Source organism: Nannospalax galili, unplaced genomic scaffold (assembly GCF_000622305.1).
Source record: "Nannospalax galili isolate Female #2095 unplaced genomic scaffold, S.galili_v1.0 scaffold973, whole genome shotgun sequence".
Classification (NCBI taxonomy): domain Eukaryota; kingdom Metazoa; phylum Chordata; class Mammalia; order Rodentia; family Spalacidae; genus Nannospalax; species Nannospalax galili.
The window spans coordinates 1,860,283-1,875,138 of record NW_008334020.1 but is presented as its reverse complement, the minus strand read 5'-3'; the positions used below and the strand labels follow the sequence as shown (position 1 = coordinate 1,875,138).

The 14,856-nt window shown below is 38.0% G+C and overlaps 1 pseudogene; it reads right to left on the bottom strand.

Moving 5' to 3' along the window:
* Positions 1-12,960, bottom strand: part of LOC103730724 — a 43,909-nt pseudogene extending 30,949 nt beyond the window's left edge.
* Positions 12,961-14,856: the final 1,896 nt, after the last annotated feature.

The window sequence follows — 14,856 nt, the reverse complement described above, 5'->3', positions numbered from 1 at the left end:
GATCACAGGAACCAAAAAGAAACTAAGACAGAGGCCAACACTTCCAAGCTTCCCCAAAAGCAAGTAAAGAAAGCATGGTCCTGCCAACCCTATGAGAGGACTGCTGCAAAAATGGTGTTTCTTCAAGACTAACCAGTTGGTATCTGAGTAAGCAAAGCTATAAGTAAACCATGACCAAGACAATGACAATAACAGCAGGTAGCCTTCTGACAACAGCTCTGACCATATGACACAGAACATGCACGTCAAAATTGAAAATCTTCTTTCTACAAAGCTATACATAAAATAATAAAACACCCTAGAGTTTTCTGATTCACTTGACCAGACGTACAAAAAAATATGTAAACAAAAGTCCTTTATGATGCTATGGCTAGAATGAATATTCTTTTGGTGGATGCTTTAGATACACTAATATCTACCAACATAATAAATCCAGCATTTCCTGTAATGGAAATCATTTCAATGATCAATTATACTTCATGTTTTCCATTTTCAGGCTGCGGCATTGGGCCTAGATTGTCAAAAGGCAGCTGTGTGAGAGTTATGAAGGTGAAGAATTCATAAAATAACCAAAGGCAAAGGAAATATCTGTGGTTGAGATAGAACAGTAAAAATTTCCTTTCAACCTGAGGAGAAAGTAAAATAAGGACAGGCCATCTTAGAGTTATAAAAGCTGCCTAAACCCTCTAAATTCCACAGTAAAGATAGATTTTGGAGCTGAAGAGAACATTTAAAACATCACTGCCTATTTTAAACATACTTGTTTAAAATACATTTTTTTCACGTTTGACTTGGCAGGTTAAATTGATATCATTTTGTGTCATCAGGGACTTTCTATTCCAAACAATCTAAATATTTAAAATGAATAAGAATAATAACAAATTCTATGTGCCTATTATGTTGGGCACTGATCATTCCTCTCAAGTGTCCTTGATGATTGGGAATAATACATTTATGAACCTGAGACGGTAACATTAGTGAAAGGGGTGTCACTGTACTCATGGTACTAAAACAGATAGAGGATGAACAGAGATGGGGCCTGTACTTCTTGCCTACTCTGCCTGCTTACATTTCTGAAGGCCTGTTGCAGTCTAATAATGTTCTTTCAAAGACTAAGTCTCTTCTATCAGTTTCTGTAATTTTAATCAGTGGTCCTCCCCTTTTCACATTGTTGAAGTCCCCCTTAAATAATTCATTTTATTTTTATAATGAAACCCAGATATATAAGTGGTATTGCCATGATTAACTTGAAGTTTTGAGAAATTGAATGATGTCAGAAACTCTTGTGAGCATTATGAGAGTAGGAAACACATACATGTACAAGCAAGCCTGCACAGGATGTCCTGATGTCCTGCCTTCTTTTGTTTTTAACTAATCTGTTAAACTGGTAAAACTTTGTCTTAGTTACCATGTCTGGTATATCATGAAAATAGCGTATGTTAAGTTGTAAACTGATGATACTGGTCTTCCTTTTAAACAGTTTAAATGTACCATCAGTATAAAATGCTGATAAATGAAAATTAGGAATCTCTTCTTATACTGTGATTGGAGGACCTGGTGACTGTACACATAATTTGCTGAAGGATGTGTGGGGGGGCAAGGAAAGGGTACATGAGAGGATATTTTAAAGAGACTTTAGCCGTGAAAGCTTTTCTCATATTTTTGCACTGTGAACTGCTATCATACTAATTTTCCTTAAATCATAAGAACAAGGCAAATTTTAGCAGGTGGCGGGTGAGGTGGCAACTGGATGTTCGTGAGGAGAATGGGCTATAAATTCCTCAACGCTGTTTCAATTGCAGAGACACTGCACTGCGTAGGATGTTGGTTTGCCCTTTTAAACATCTGAAACATCACATACATGCTGCCGTTAACCACAGAAAGTGCCAGTGTCAGATTGCATATTCAGAAAGCAATCAGAAGTGAGAATCAAAAGGAAAATATGTGCTATGTATTCCAGTTCCTTCAGTGAAGTCATGTTGACCATGCCCCATTAGCCAATTCATAGTACTTGTGTAGGGGACACTGCTAAAAGATTTTCTTAGCTGCTTTGTCAAGATTTTGACAAGCTAATTCAAGAAAAAAGAAAATGACAAAAATGTACTCTTTTTACATATGCATTGAAGCCAGACATAAAATCATTTTCTATAATATACTATATGTTTGTCATTTGGTTAACGTTTTTATTTCAATAAGAAATGCGTGACTTTTGAAAGATATACAGAAGAACATATACAGAAGAAAATAATAATCATCCAACTCTAAAATATTCACTATTAGCTATATTACTTTTCTCATTACTAATAAAGCAGCAACTTAAAGAAAATATGGTTTATTTTGGTTCATAGTAGAAGGGTATAGTCCATCATGGTAGGGAAGGCACAGTGCAGGAGAGTGAGTCAGGTGACCATATTGAGTCCACAGTCAGGAAGCAGAGCGAGAGATGAACATTGGTGCTCAGCATAATTTTATTCAGTCCAGGACCTCAACACATAAAATCCTGGTACCCACATTTAGGGTAAGTCTTCCCACTTCAATTATCCTAATCTAAAACTCCTTCACAGATTTGTCCAGAGGTTCATCAGTCTCTTAGGCAATTCCAGATCAAGTTGACTAGATTAGCTATCATATTGACATTCTATTTTCTTCTGCTATTTTTCAGCAATGAAATTGCCCCCTTCATGTCTTTATTCAAATGTTATATCAATATAATTCCATCTGCTATTTTTTGAAATGTCTTGAATTGGTTTCTATAACAAACAAAATTTGGTAGTCATTTTCCCACTTCATTTTATTACTCTGTTACCTATTCCCTTGTATCCTAGTAGCAATTGCCATACTATTCTTTGATTGAGGCCTTTAAAGAAATTGCATATGGTGGACTTGCTGTCTGTACAAATTCAGATACTGTTGAAAAATCATGTAAGTCAGGTAATTAGGTTTATATTACAGCTAATTCATGAGAGAAATTAAAGTTATAATTTCTATGTTCCTTAAGAAATAATATTATAGTGTTTTAATATTTTATTAAATTACTTTATCTTCAAGGTATAACCCCAAAGGAATACTTACATCCTGAAAAATCTTGCAGATTGGTCATTGTAGCTACCATGGAAATTATGCACTGGAAAAATAATTTTTAATAAATTCTTAAAGGTAAAAATTGGGCAGGTCATGTAAAATTTATTCCAGGAAGCATGAATATTTTTAGCTTTGCAGTTCCAGATAATTCTATCATCGACATCATCTCTGAGAATTTAAGATTTATTTATGCTAATTTTTACTGTAATCATAATAAATCCATCATATTGTTTCTAGAGTGACAGGGCACTTTAATAGTCCCAGTAAACTATGGCCTTAAAGAAGTTACAGTAATAATGATACTTCTTCTATTTTGTGTAGGCTAAATTAATTGTTCATACAAAAATTTTGAAAGAAATCTGCCCTGATTCTGTCACTATTTTTCATTGGGTTTTTATTTAACAGTGCTCCTTCAGTATGCCTGAACTGGATTCTGAATAAAGCAAGGATAATAATGATGGTAAGCTATTGAGGGATGACCATGTGCCAGTCTGTCACTATTAAATTTAACAAAACTCTGTGTGCTGCTCATTATTAATGCATTTTTCTTGTTATGAAGTATAGACAATTAAGAAATTTGCCTAAGTCCTAAAAGTTGTAAGTAGCAAAACCAGCATTTAAAGCTAGGTTAGACTGACTCAGAAGTCTTGTTCTATTTCCTATGAACTCTGTCACTACTTGGTGAAAGAGGGCCCAAGTACTACACAATCAGTGATTAGTTCAATAGTACTTCCTGATACATGTGAATACAATGTCATATATCTTGTATATGAAGTTAATTTATTATAACAACCAGAAAGTCACACAATCTTTCCAAGACTAAACCTGAAATGCCATCTGAATCTTGTGTGCATGGCAGTTGTGATGGAGCTCAGTAATAGCAGTGGCACTCTCTGCCCATAATCATATAGTCTTAGCAATATTCAGCCAAAAGTTGTTGTATACAAAATAATTTCCATATGTGACCCCAGTTCTGCTTCTTCTCTATTTATAGAACAATCTTTTCTTTCTTTCTTTTTCTGGACAACCTACCTCCTATTTCTCATGATTACATCATTAGAGCCATGAAGACATGTAAAACAATTCAGTAGAGCTCATGACTTGGACTAAGAAATGCATCTTGACTCTCTGAAGTTACTTTCTGTATGGAAGCTTATAGCTACCAAGAAAAGTTAAAATGAAGTTGTTATACTCTTTGTTTGGAGCTATTTTGGGCAAAGCATACAGATATAATTTACCAGCCCAGGCACACCATGCACAGATAATTTATCAGCTCAGGTATATAATATACAAGTAATTTACCAGTCTAGGTACACCATACACATGTAATTTATCAGCCTAGGTACACCCCTGGTACTCCCAAGGTGCTCATAGCTACTATGCTTCAAAATAACAAGAAAGGTTACTCATGATCTTCTTTCTTTAATTTTTGATTTTAAATAGTTCTATATTTATTGTCTGATTATAAAATATGCTATCAGGAATGGTGGTACATATCTGTAATAAGAGGTAGCAGGGTTGTGACCTTGCAGCCAGTTTGGGCTGCAAAGTGAATTCAAGTCTAGGCTGATGTGGTAGTTTGGCTGAGAAATGTTCCCCCACAAGCTCATGTATTTACTTGGTCCCCAGTTGGTGGCACTGTTTGGGGAGCTTATGAAATGTCTAGGAAATGGAACCTTGCTGGAGGAATTATATCACTGGAGATCAGCTTGAGAGTTTATAGCCCTGCCCCACTTCTAATGCACTCCAATTTCTTTCTACATGTAGATGAAGATGTGATCTCTCAGCTTTCTGCTTCAGCCACCTCCTGCCATGCCTCCCACAATGCATTAGTCTTCCCATGGAGGCACTCTCTCCACTGTTTAAGTGCAAATCTCTAGGCCTCTCCTTAATCACTTTACTCTCCTTATCAAAGGGATCTTCTCCTTCAGCACATGCTTTGGCTCCAACATTAATCTTCCTAGTGCTCTTTTTCAATCCAAGCTGTACATTCTGTATTTCTTTCAGCCTCATTTGCTCTTTTTCACTGTATATCTGGATAATAGTCACCATTAATAGCCATGCCACCATTTCTACATTAGATTGTCTTAAAACTTCTTCTGCCAGAGAAATTAGTCTATTGCTTTTCAACTTAGCCTCAGGCAAGCTTTTTGGCTGTGGGCAGACTCCAGCCAGACTCTTTGCCAAAATATCCCAATTGCTGCTTAAGTCCTTATTTCCCTCTGGAACTACATTGTTCTCAGCACTAATTTCTCCCAGGTACCTACTAGAATGGCCTGTTAAACTCTGCTTACAGCAATCAACTGCTTTCCTAGCCCAAACTTCCAATGCCTTTCACATTCCTTCAAAAACCCACATGGTTAGGTTCTTTACAGCCAGCTGTCCACTCTCTGGTACCAAATACTGTATTAGTCACTTTTCTGTTGCTGTGATAGAAACATCATGGCAGGGAGGCATGGCAGCAGAGGTGGCTGTAATTGAAGCTAAGGGCTCACATCTTCAAGCAAGCACAGGAAGCAAGAGTGGGACTGTAGATCCAGCAAGACTTAAGGACTCTCTAAGCCCACCCCTAGTGACATGTTTCCTCCAGCATGGCCACACCTTCTAAGACCTCCAAAAACAGCACCACCAACTGGGGAAAAATTGTCTAAATACTTGGAGCCTATCGGGGAGGGGTCATTTTCATTCAGACCACCACACCTGACATTATAGACCTTCCATCTGGAACGACCAAGCCCAACACCACACAGCAACCAAATGAAAATAAACTGATAATAAATGTTTATTTTAAACAAACAAAAAATGACATATAAAATACAATGTATTCAGTTTAGTGTTTTTCCTTGTATTACCAGTCTTCATCCTTCAATGGCTTCTCAGGACTTGTGCTATTATTGTTGTTGTTGTTTTGATACAAGGTCTCACTAATTAGCCCTGACTGGGCTAATAGACCAGGTTGTAGACCTTTGTAGAACAGATTGGCCTCAAATTCACAGAGATTCACCTGCCTCTACCTCCCAAGTACTAGAATTAAAGACATGTCCCACTACACCTCGCTGATCTATGCTGTTCTTAGTTAATTCATCTAATATAATCATACAAATCCTATGTGCTAATTTATCTAGAATTTTTATTAGCATCATGGAACTTTATGTGGATAACTTGTATTTTTTTTTTTTTTTGTCTTTTTGAGACAGGGTCTCCCTGTAGTCCCAGCTGACCTGAACTCACTATGTAGAGTGGGCTGGCCTTGAACTCAAAAGGATCCACCTGCCTCTGCCTCCCGAGTGCTGGGATTAAAGGTGTGCACCACAGGTACTATTTTTAAGGAATGCTCTGTTGCGATTATTCTTTATGTTGTTCAAAACATTTTTTGTTGCAAACACAGAAACCCAGTTTGCAGTAGATACTGTGGTGGTGCACAGGACTGAGGAGCTGAATACCCAAAGCTGAGAAAGTGTAGGTCCTAAGTCAGAGCAATTGAAGTCACACAGCAAATGCCTGTAGGTCTTTGTCTGTCACAATTCTATTTTGTTCTTTGAGTCATATTTATTATCTTTGACCACAGATGGGCTTCTCCACATGGTGAGTGAAATAGCCATCTGCAGCTCTGTATTCAATAACTCCCACCCATGAAGCTAAAGAAAAAGGAATTGCCTCTCCTGTTTAAAAACCTTTCCAGAACATTCTGCCTGAGCCACACTGGGACATTTGAACTGCAAAGACTAGGGAATAAATAAAATACTGTTATTGACCCAGCTGGATTCTGTTTTGTGCCCAGTGTCTACAATGGTCAATTCCCAACAAATATTTTGTAATAAATATCCCAAAGACAACTTCATTAAAACATAAACACTGGGGGGAAATGTCCAAGAACTCAATAAACATCCTGTCTGTAATCTACAACTATTATTATAATTTTGCAGCACAAAAATTTTCAGTGCATTCAAAATATATTACAATGCAATTCCAGGGCCAGAGAGATGGCTCAACAGTGATAAGCTCTTGCCACCAAGCTTCATGACCCCAGTTCAATCCACAGGTCACACAGTGGAGGGAAAGAACAAACTCCCACAGGCTGGCTTCTGACTTTCAGATGCCTGTGACTTGTGTATGTATGTGTATGAGAACACATGTGTACAAATCATGGTCAGCTACTGAATAGTGTGTTAGATCACAGATGCTGCCCAGGTAGAGGGGATCACCATGCCTTATATCTACCTAGAATCTTCTCTAAACTGCTAAATTCCTACTTTGTATCAGTCAGAAGGTAGGGTGGGACCTAAATTAGACTTTATAAAAAGCTAGTGCTTTCACTAAGCTGCTAAACTCAGAAAACTTTCCCTTCTAAAATCTGCAAAATCAAGGGATTTACTTTTTCTGTGGACTGCTGTTGAATCTGCTATACTACCTTCCTCAACTGAAAGTGGCTGGTCTTATTAAGGGACCTAATTCCTTGAACTGTATCTCAGTGCCAGTTATAACAAAGCAGCACCCCACTCAGGTATTTTTCCTTACATATCTAACAAGGTGCTATTAAGAAAATCTCAGGAGCTAGAAGAGCAGCTGAGTTTTAGAGCTTTGGCTAGCATGTACCAGGCTGTGACTTTGGTTCCCAGCAACACAAAAACAAACAAAAACAGCAAACAACAACAAAGGGATATAGCAGGATTATATGTGAAAAGAGCTGGTACTTTGACAGGGTGTCCTAGACAGCTAGTCTCTTTGAGTGTTGTTTGAGCAAGACCTAAATAGAAGATAGAGTTAATGTGAATACTTAAGGGCCCAAGGAATTATAAATATATAAAATACTTAACGAGGGATCTAATACTCAAAAACTGTAAGGTATCTGGGGAATCTTGAATAAGGAAATGTGATTGAAGAAGGTAAAGGAGCTGGATTATGTAAGAAGTGAAGCAATCTAATAAAAACATTAAACTCAATGGCTCTTATATTAGGACTATTATGTTGGAAGAAATGATCTTCAGACTGCCATTTATTAATATTAAATTATACATTTTCTGTTTTGCTAGTCAAATTTTGTGACTTCACAGAAAGTAAATGTTGAGTAAGAGACCTCATTTTATTAAATCTATTTTATTCAGTTTTTATGGAGAACCATGAATTTTGAGGAAAAGATACCATAAAGGACACTTATACTTGCACCTTGTTGGGAAAAAAAATAAATAAAAAGAGCAATAAACACATTAGAGGGCTGGGTTGTCTCCTAGGGAGCATCTAAAAAAGGTGGAAGCATTAAAGGTGGTATGTTGATGGACACATCATAGAAATTAAAAATAAATGGAAAGAAGGAACAAGGATTGGAGACAGAGCAGTAGGAATATGGTCAGTTCAGGAAATGCTTACAGGAAGCTAAGGGCAGCTGTGTTTATTTGGGGATTGGTCTCGGTTTGTTTGTTTGTTGAAGTAGGTGAGAAGAAAGATAACTAGATGCAAGAAACAAAAGGCCCTTCAACCTCTACTGAGGACCTTAATTTTGGAACAATAAGGAGCTCAAACAAATGCGTAGATCAGATTCATATTTCAGAGCTATCTTTACAGTATGGAGAATCACTCAGAGCACTACTGACTGTGAAAAGACTAAAGGCTATTGTAATACAGATGATAAGAAATACAGAAACAAATGTATATGTTAAGAAAGATTTAGAAGTCATAAATAAGACTGATTAGTAGTGGTGTTAGAAATGAAGAGAAGAGTCTTAAAATTTTAATTACTAATTTAGACACCACAAGCTTAGATTCCCAGAAATTTGATTAGTAATCACTTTTAACACTACAAATAAAGTAGATCAGAAAAGTTTAAAAAGTACAAGTGCACTTATATGTTAAAATATTGTGTATATTTAATACACCTGGCCAAAGAACCTAGTAATGTAGTTTTTAAAATTTTGCTAATCGAGATTAATTACATTAAAATGGTAATGTATTTATTCATATCTGTGTGTGTGCGTGCATGCGTGTGTGTGTGTGTCTGTGTGTTGTATATGCCTGTGTGGATGTCAGAGGATATGGGTATCTTCTTGTCTCCACCCTTGAATGTTGCAGTTACAGCTACACACAGCCATGCCTGGCATTTATGTGGCTGTAAGAGATTTGAATTCAGGCCCTCTTTCTTTCACAGCAAGTACTCTTACACACTGAGTCATGCCCTTAGCCCCTAGCTTGCAGGATTTTTAGGTTAGCATGATCTCATTTGAGGCTCAAATCTATTCTCATTTGCACATAGCATTGTAAGAAACATTGACAACTGCATTTTAGAATTTTTTTACAAGTTTATTTCATGTGTGTGTGTCTCTGTGTGTGTCTGTGTGTGTGTCTGTGTCTGTTTCTGTGTCTAGGTGAGTGTATACACCCATGTGTGTAGTTTCATATACATATGCAAGCACAGAGGCCAGAAGAGAATGTCTGATTCCTACGAGCTGGAGTTACAGGTATTTGTGAGATGTCTGGCTTGTTATGTGAGTACCAGGATCCAAACTCAAGTCCTATGATTGATCAGCAAGCACTCTTAAGCGCTGAGCCATCTCTCCAGCCCCTGTATTTTGGTTTTTCATAATTACTGGTTAAAGTAGTTAGTAATTACAATATTCAGTTCTGAGGTAAGATAGCATTCTTTAAGGGGTCTGTCTGGTCAATTAGTTTTGCATGTTGAAAGCTATAACTATATGGTGAAAAGGAAGGATCACTGAATAGAAAAGTCTAAATCATGATGTACTACATGTACAAATTAAGGTGGGCCACAATGGAATTGCTGTTAGATTCATAGTTTGATATATTTTAATGAAAAGTTACAGAAATTCTAAAACCCTAATGAAACCTTATATACTACTATGATTGTTGGATGGTAATTTGCACTCTGTTCTCTTCCAGTCACCCCAATGCTGCCTTTACCACTCTTTAAATCTTTTAAAATTACATTTATTTGTGTCGGGGGAGGTGGAGCACGAACATGTTGAGGGAGGAAAACCTGTAGGAGTCATTCCCTCCTGGTATTCCATCTCAGGATGTCGGGCGTGGGGCAGGAGCCTCTACCTGCTGAGTCATCATGCTTGTATTTAGAAACTTACTTATTAGAAGACATTATTTTTCCAATTCTTTTCAACTAAGTATTTCTCTAAAGAAACAGTATTCAGAGAGAAATGAAATCAACAAAGTATTCAAAAGGGGATATTAAAAGCATCCTTCTCTTCATGATTTTGCCTTGGTGGCTCAATGTGTGGGCAAGGAGAGTGTTTTAAAATCATATTTAACTTACATAAATTGTCTCTGCATAAATATTTAATACAGTTTATAAGTTAACTTTTAAGAACATAGCTTAAACAACTTCATAATTCATTAATAGTTTCCTTTTTATCTCATTCAAATTGTAGCATCATCTACAGCGGTAACTTTAAATTTTGTTAGCAACATCAGATTCTAATTTCTGTAATCTGACACACTTCTAAGAAAACAATTTGTTTGAGCTATGAAATATTTCTAAACTTGCATCTGTTCTTGTGAGAAACATCATGGCTTTGACGTCAGTGGCCTAACCACACATAGTATGTTTTTCTTGAGTTTTTTTTAATAAAATACCCTGGCTGGTGTGCTTTATCTCCATGGTTGGAGTCAGCCTTGGGAAATACTTTTACCTTTTTCTTTTGTTGAATGGCTCTAAAGACAGAGTAGCCATAATCAAAAAGTATTTTTTTGGTTTATACAGCTTTTCACACTGTATGATGAATAAATAAAGTATAAAAATCTTATGCACCTTAAAAATGAATGAATTATGAAAATATCAACTCTTTTGCTGTTTAATCTTCATTAAATAATAATACAATTATGTAATATACACATGTGTTTCACAAGAGGTAGAAGGTAGATGAAATATCATCTTTCTCCAGAAGAATTAAGGTATGTATTGGTCACAAAAACAGTATTTTATTTTCTTTTGGAAATAATTCAAATATTATCTCAGATAATGTCAGACCCATCCTTCCATGACTCAGGCCATTGTAATTCTAACTCTCTTATGCTTATATAGTCCATCTACTCTTCAAGCAATTACTGTTGGCATTCTTTCCAAAATTTCTTCAGAACGTGACTGCTTCTCCTTACCTCATCAGCAATCATTTAGATCCACTAACAATCTCTAGCTTAAGTCACTGCAAAATTATTATTTATTTCTTCTCTTTGCCCATTGGGTCTTCTTCAGCCTAGTAGTCACAATCCTGTTAGACAATTTCACCTTTGAATTTCAGCCTCCAAATGCCATCATATTGCATAGTGTAAAGCCTCAAATTCCTACAATGATTTACACATTGCTATGTGATAAAATTGACCTATACTCTTCCCAACTTTATCATTTATTGCACATTGTGTAACTTAAACAAGTTAGCCTGTTACACTTTTGTCCCAGAACTTATCATTTGCTCCAATCTCTGCGTGGAACACTTTCCAAATATACCCATTTATTTATTCTGTTCATTGATATGTTTTTGCCAATCTTACCTTCTCTTCTCCACTCTAGCATTCTGCAGAAGATGTCTGATAGTGCAAAGAGGTAATTAAGGATTACGTTGAAATGGGAGGTAGTAAGTGAAATTACACTAGTTTTGGGAAGATGTTATCTGACTCAAGCTGGTAAATGTAGTTAGGGCAACTGAGGCACTAACAAAATGTAATTCAGCAGAATGAGGATACAAAATGAGACTACTGTTCTAGTTACTTTCTATTGCTGTGATAAAAACTTGGGGAGGAAGGGGCTTATTAGACTTAGAGCTCACAGTCCACCATCAAGGGAAGCCAAGGCAGGAACTCAGGGCAGGAACCTGGAGCATAGAGCATGAGGGTATTCTGCTTCCTGGCTTCCTCCTCTGGCCTGTGCTCAAAGTATTCTGCTTTCTTACACAACACAGGGCAACTTGCCCAGAGATGGCACTACCAACACTGGAATGGGTCATCCCACATCACTAAACCATCAAGAAAATGTCACAGGCATGGCCACAGGCCAATCCAATGGAGGGAATTCCTCAACTGAAGTTCCCTCTACCCAGGTGCATCAAGCTAATAAGTGAAGCTACCTAGAACAATTAACCCCTTGTCAACTTGACACACAAGCACATCATTATTAAACCACAGCCATTCCATTTCTTATTCCCAAGATTTCACGTTAATATTAATACTACAACATAAAACAGTACAACTTTAAAAGTCCCACAGTCATTAAAAATCCAAACACTTGGGGCTGGAGAGATGGCTCAGTGGTTAAGAGCACTGACTGCTCTTGCAGAGGACCTGGGTTCAATTCCCAGCACCCATATGGCATCTATGAACCGTCCTTAACTCCAGTTCCAGGGGAATACAAAGCCTTCTTCTGACCTCCATGGCACTGTACGACACAGGTGCACTCACATATATGCAGGCAATACACTCATACACATAAAAAATAAAAATAATAAATAAAATATTTTTTAAATCCAAACACATTAAAAGTTCAATGTCCCTTTAAAATAATCCAAAGTTCCCCAACTGTGAGTTCCTATAAAATTCAAAATAAGTTATATACTGTCTTATTTCAAAAGGGAAAAACTGGGCACACTTAAGTAAAACCAAATTCCAGGAAGTCCAGAAGTGTAGCTCAATATTGGACATGTGAGATGCACTCACTATCTTCTGGGATCCAGAGGGCTTGGGCAGCTTCACTCCTCTGGCTCTGCCATCCATAGCACATGCAGCTTGTCTCAAATCCTCAGGCTGGCTCCACTCCACACTTGCTGCTATCCTTGGTGGTCGTCTTATGGTCCTGGCATCTCCAATATACTGAGGTTGCACTTTCACAAATGGGCTCTCTTGTCCTCTCAGGGTGCAAAGGCTCATATTCTCTCTATGACCCCTTCAATCCTGGGGGATCTTCACTGCAACTGAGGCTTCACCTTCACCAGTGACCACTCCTGGCCTCGCACAGTGCCAACCTTGAGGACTCCTTCATACCTTCAAAACGAATACCATGTAGGAGCCTCATCTCAATGAGTCTGATCTCTTCTTAAATCACAGCTTATCTTTCTGCCCCAGGTAACCAGTATCAATTGTCCCAGTAAAGAAAAGCTTTCACTTCAGTGGTGCTGATCTCTTATTAATCACAGATGATTCTTCAGACTCAGCTGACCAGAAACCACAGATTTTCAATTCAAAATATGACATAGCCCTGATAGTCTTTGCTTACCTTAAAACATCACAAGCCAGGCCTTCATCATTCTCATTTCTCTTCAGCATAACTGTTCCAAGCTCCATAACAAAAAACTCACTAAGCTCTGAGCACCCAATGGATTTTCGAGTCCAAAGTTCCAAATGCTTCCACAATCCTGTCAAAATCAACATGATCATTTCTGTCACAGCAATACCCCATGATCCTTGTACCAACTTCTGTATTAGCTACTTTTCTGTTGCTGTGCTAAAATACTATGACCAAGGCAACTTATAGAAGAAAGAATTCATTTGGCTTATGATTCCAGAGGGATTTGAGTCAAAAATGGTGGGGGGAGGCATGGCAGCAAAGGTGGCCCAAGCAGAAAGCTCAGTGATGACATCTTCAAGCAGGCACAGGGAAGCACAGAGAGGGTGACTGCTATCCAGAAAAAATACCTTCACATATTTCTCCTTGCACTGTATGATTTTTTTTACTGGGTTTTCACAGTGACTGACCTCAGAGATCCTAGACAGAAGGTCAGGGGATATATGTTGACAAGGAAAATCTTTGAGAGGACAGAGTGGGTAAAAGAAAATCGAATACAACCACAACTGCTCATTCTTTTTCCATCCCCAGATATTATTCAGCTTTTAATAATTAAGATATAATTTACAAAACATTAAACTGACCATGTTAAAAGAGAACTCCCATTAAGAAAGAAAAGGAGAAACACTGGTCTGCATATAGAAAAGTCGACAGTATATGTTTGCCACCTTACCTTGGGGTTATGACAAGGCTTCCCTTTCTTACTTTACAGTCCATAGATTCTATGGTCATCTGCCTAGCCAATTCCTACCTCTTATTCTTATCATCTGAAGGGTTTACCCAAATTGCCAATAGGGAATAGGGACGCAGACCACTCTAGCTTCTTCCATGCTGAACAGGGACACAGGGTGAGGCAGTTGGAGGATGCCTTCAGTGGGTCTATCTAAAAGACTCCCAATTTGGCTTACATCTCCCAGGTCACAATTCATCAGGGAGCCCAAGGTTGGAACTCGGGGTAGGAACCTGGCTGGGGCAGGAGCTGTAGCATAGGCCATGGAGGAATGCTGCTTACTGGCTTGTGCCCCTGGCAATTTTTAAATGTTCATATGAGAGTCCGGTGGAATTTCTTGACAAGGGCTTCCAAAACCATTCCTCTATTAGGTTCCTCCTCAGTACTCTTTTGTATTCCAAGGCTGGACTTTAGAGTGATGGATTCAGGATTTGCTTTCAGGTATTTTGATAGCTGTTGGAGTAGTTAGAATCAGTGTCAGTTCCCTCTCTAAGGCTTCACCATGTGGAGGCAGGATCTGGTGGCTCTCAGGCAGTCCCCTGGGTTCTCAGCCCCTCTGCTAGAGGAAGGCCAGAAAGAGGCCAGAACTCTGCACTCTCTGGCGGTATGCTGAGATCTGATGGAAGTCTGAACCCACCCTTTCAGGCTGTCTGCTAGGATCTCAGCCTTAGCCTACCAAAGCCAGATTTGCCTTGGGGCCTTGGGAAGGGCCTCACAAAACCCCGGGTAGGGGGATAGGTATGGCACAATT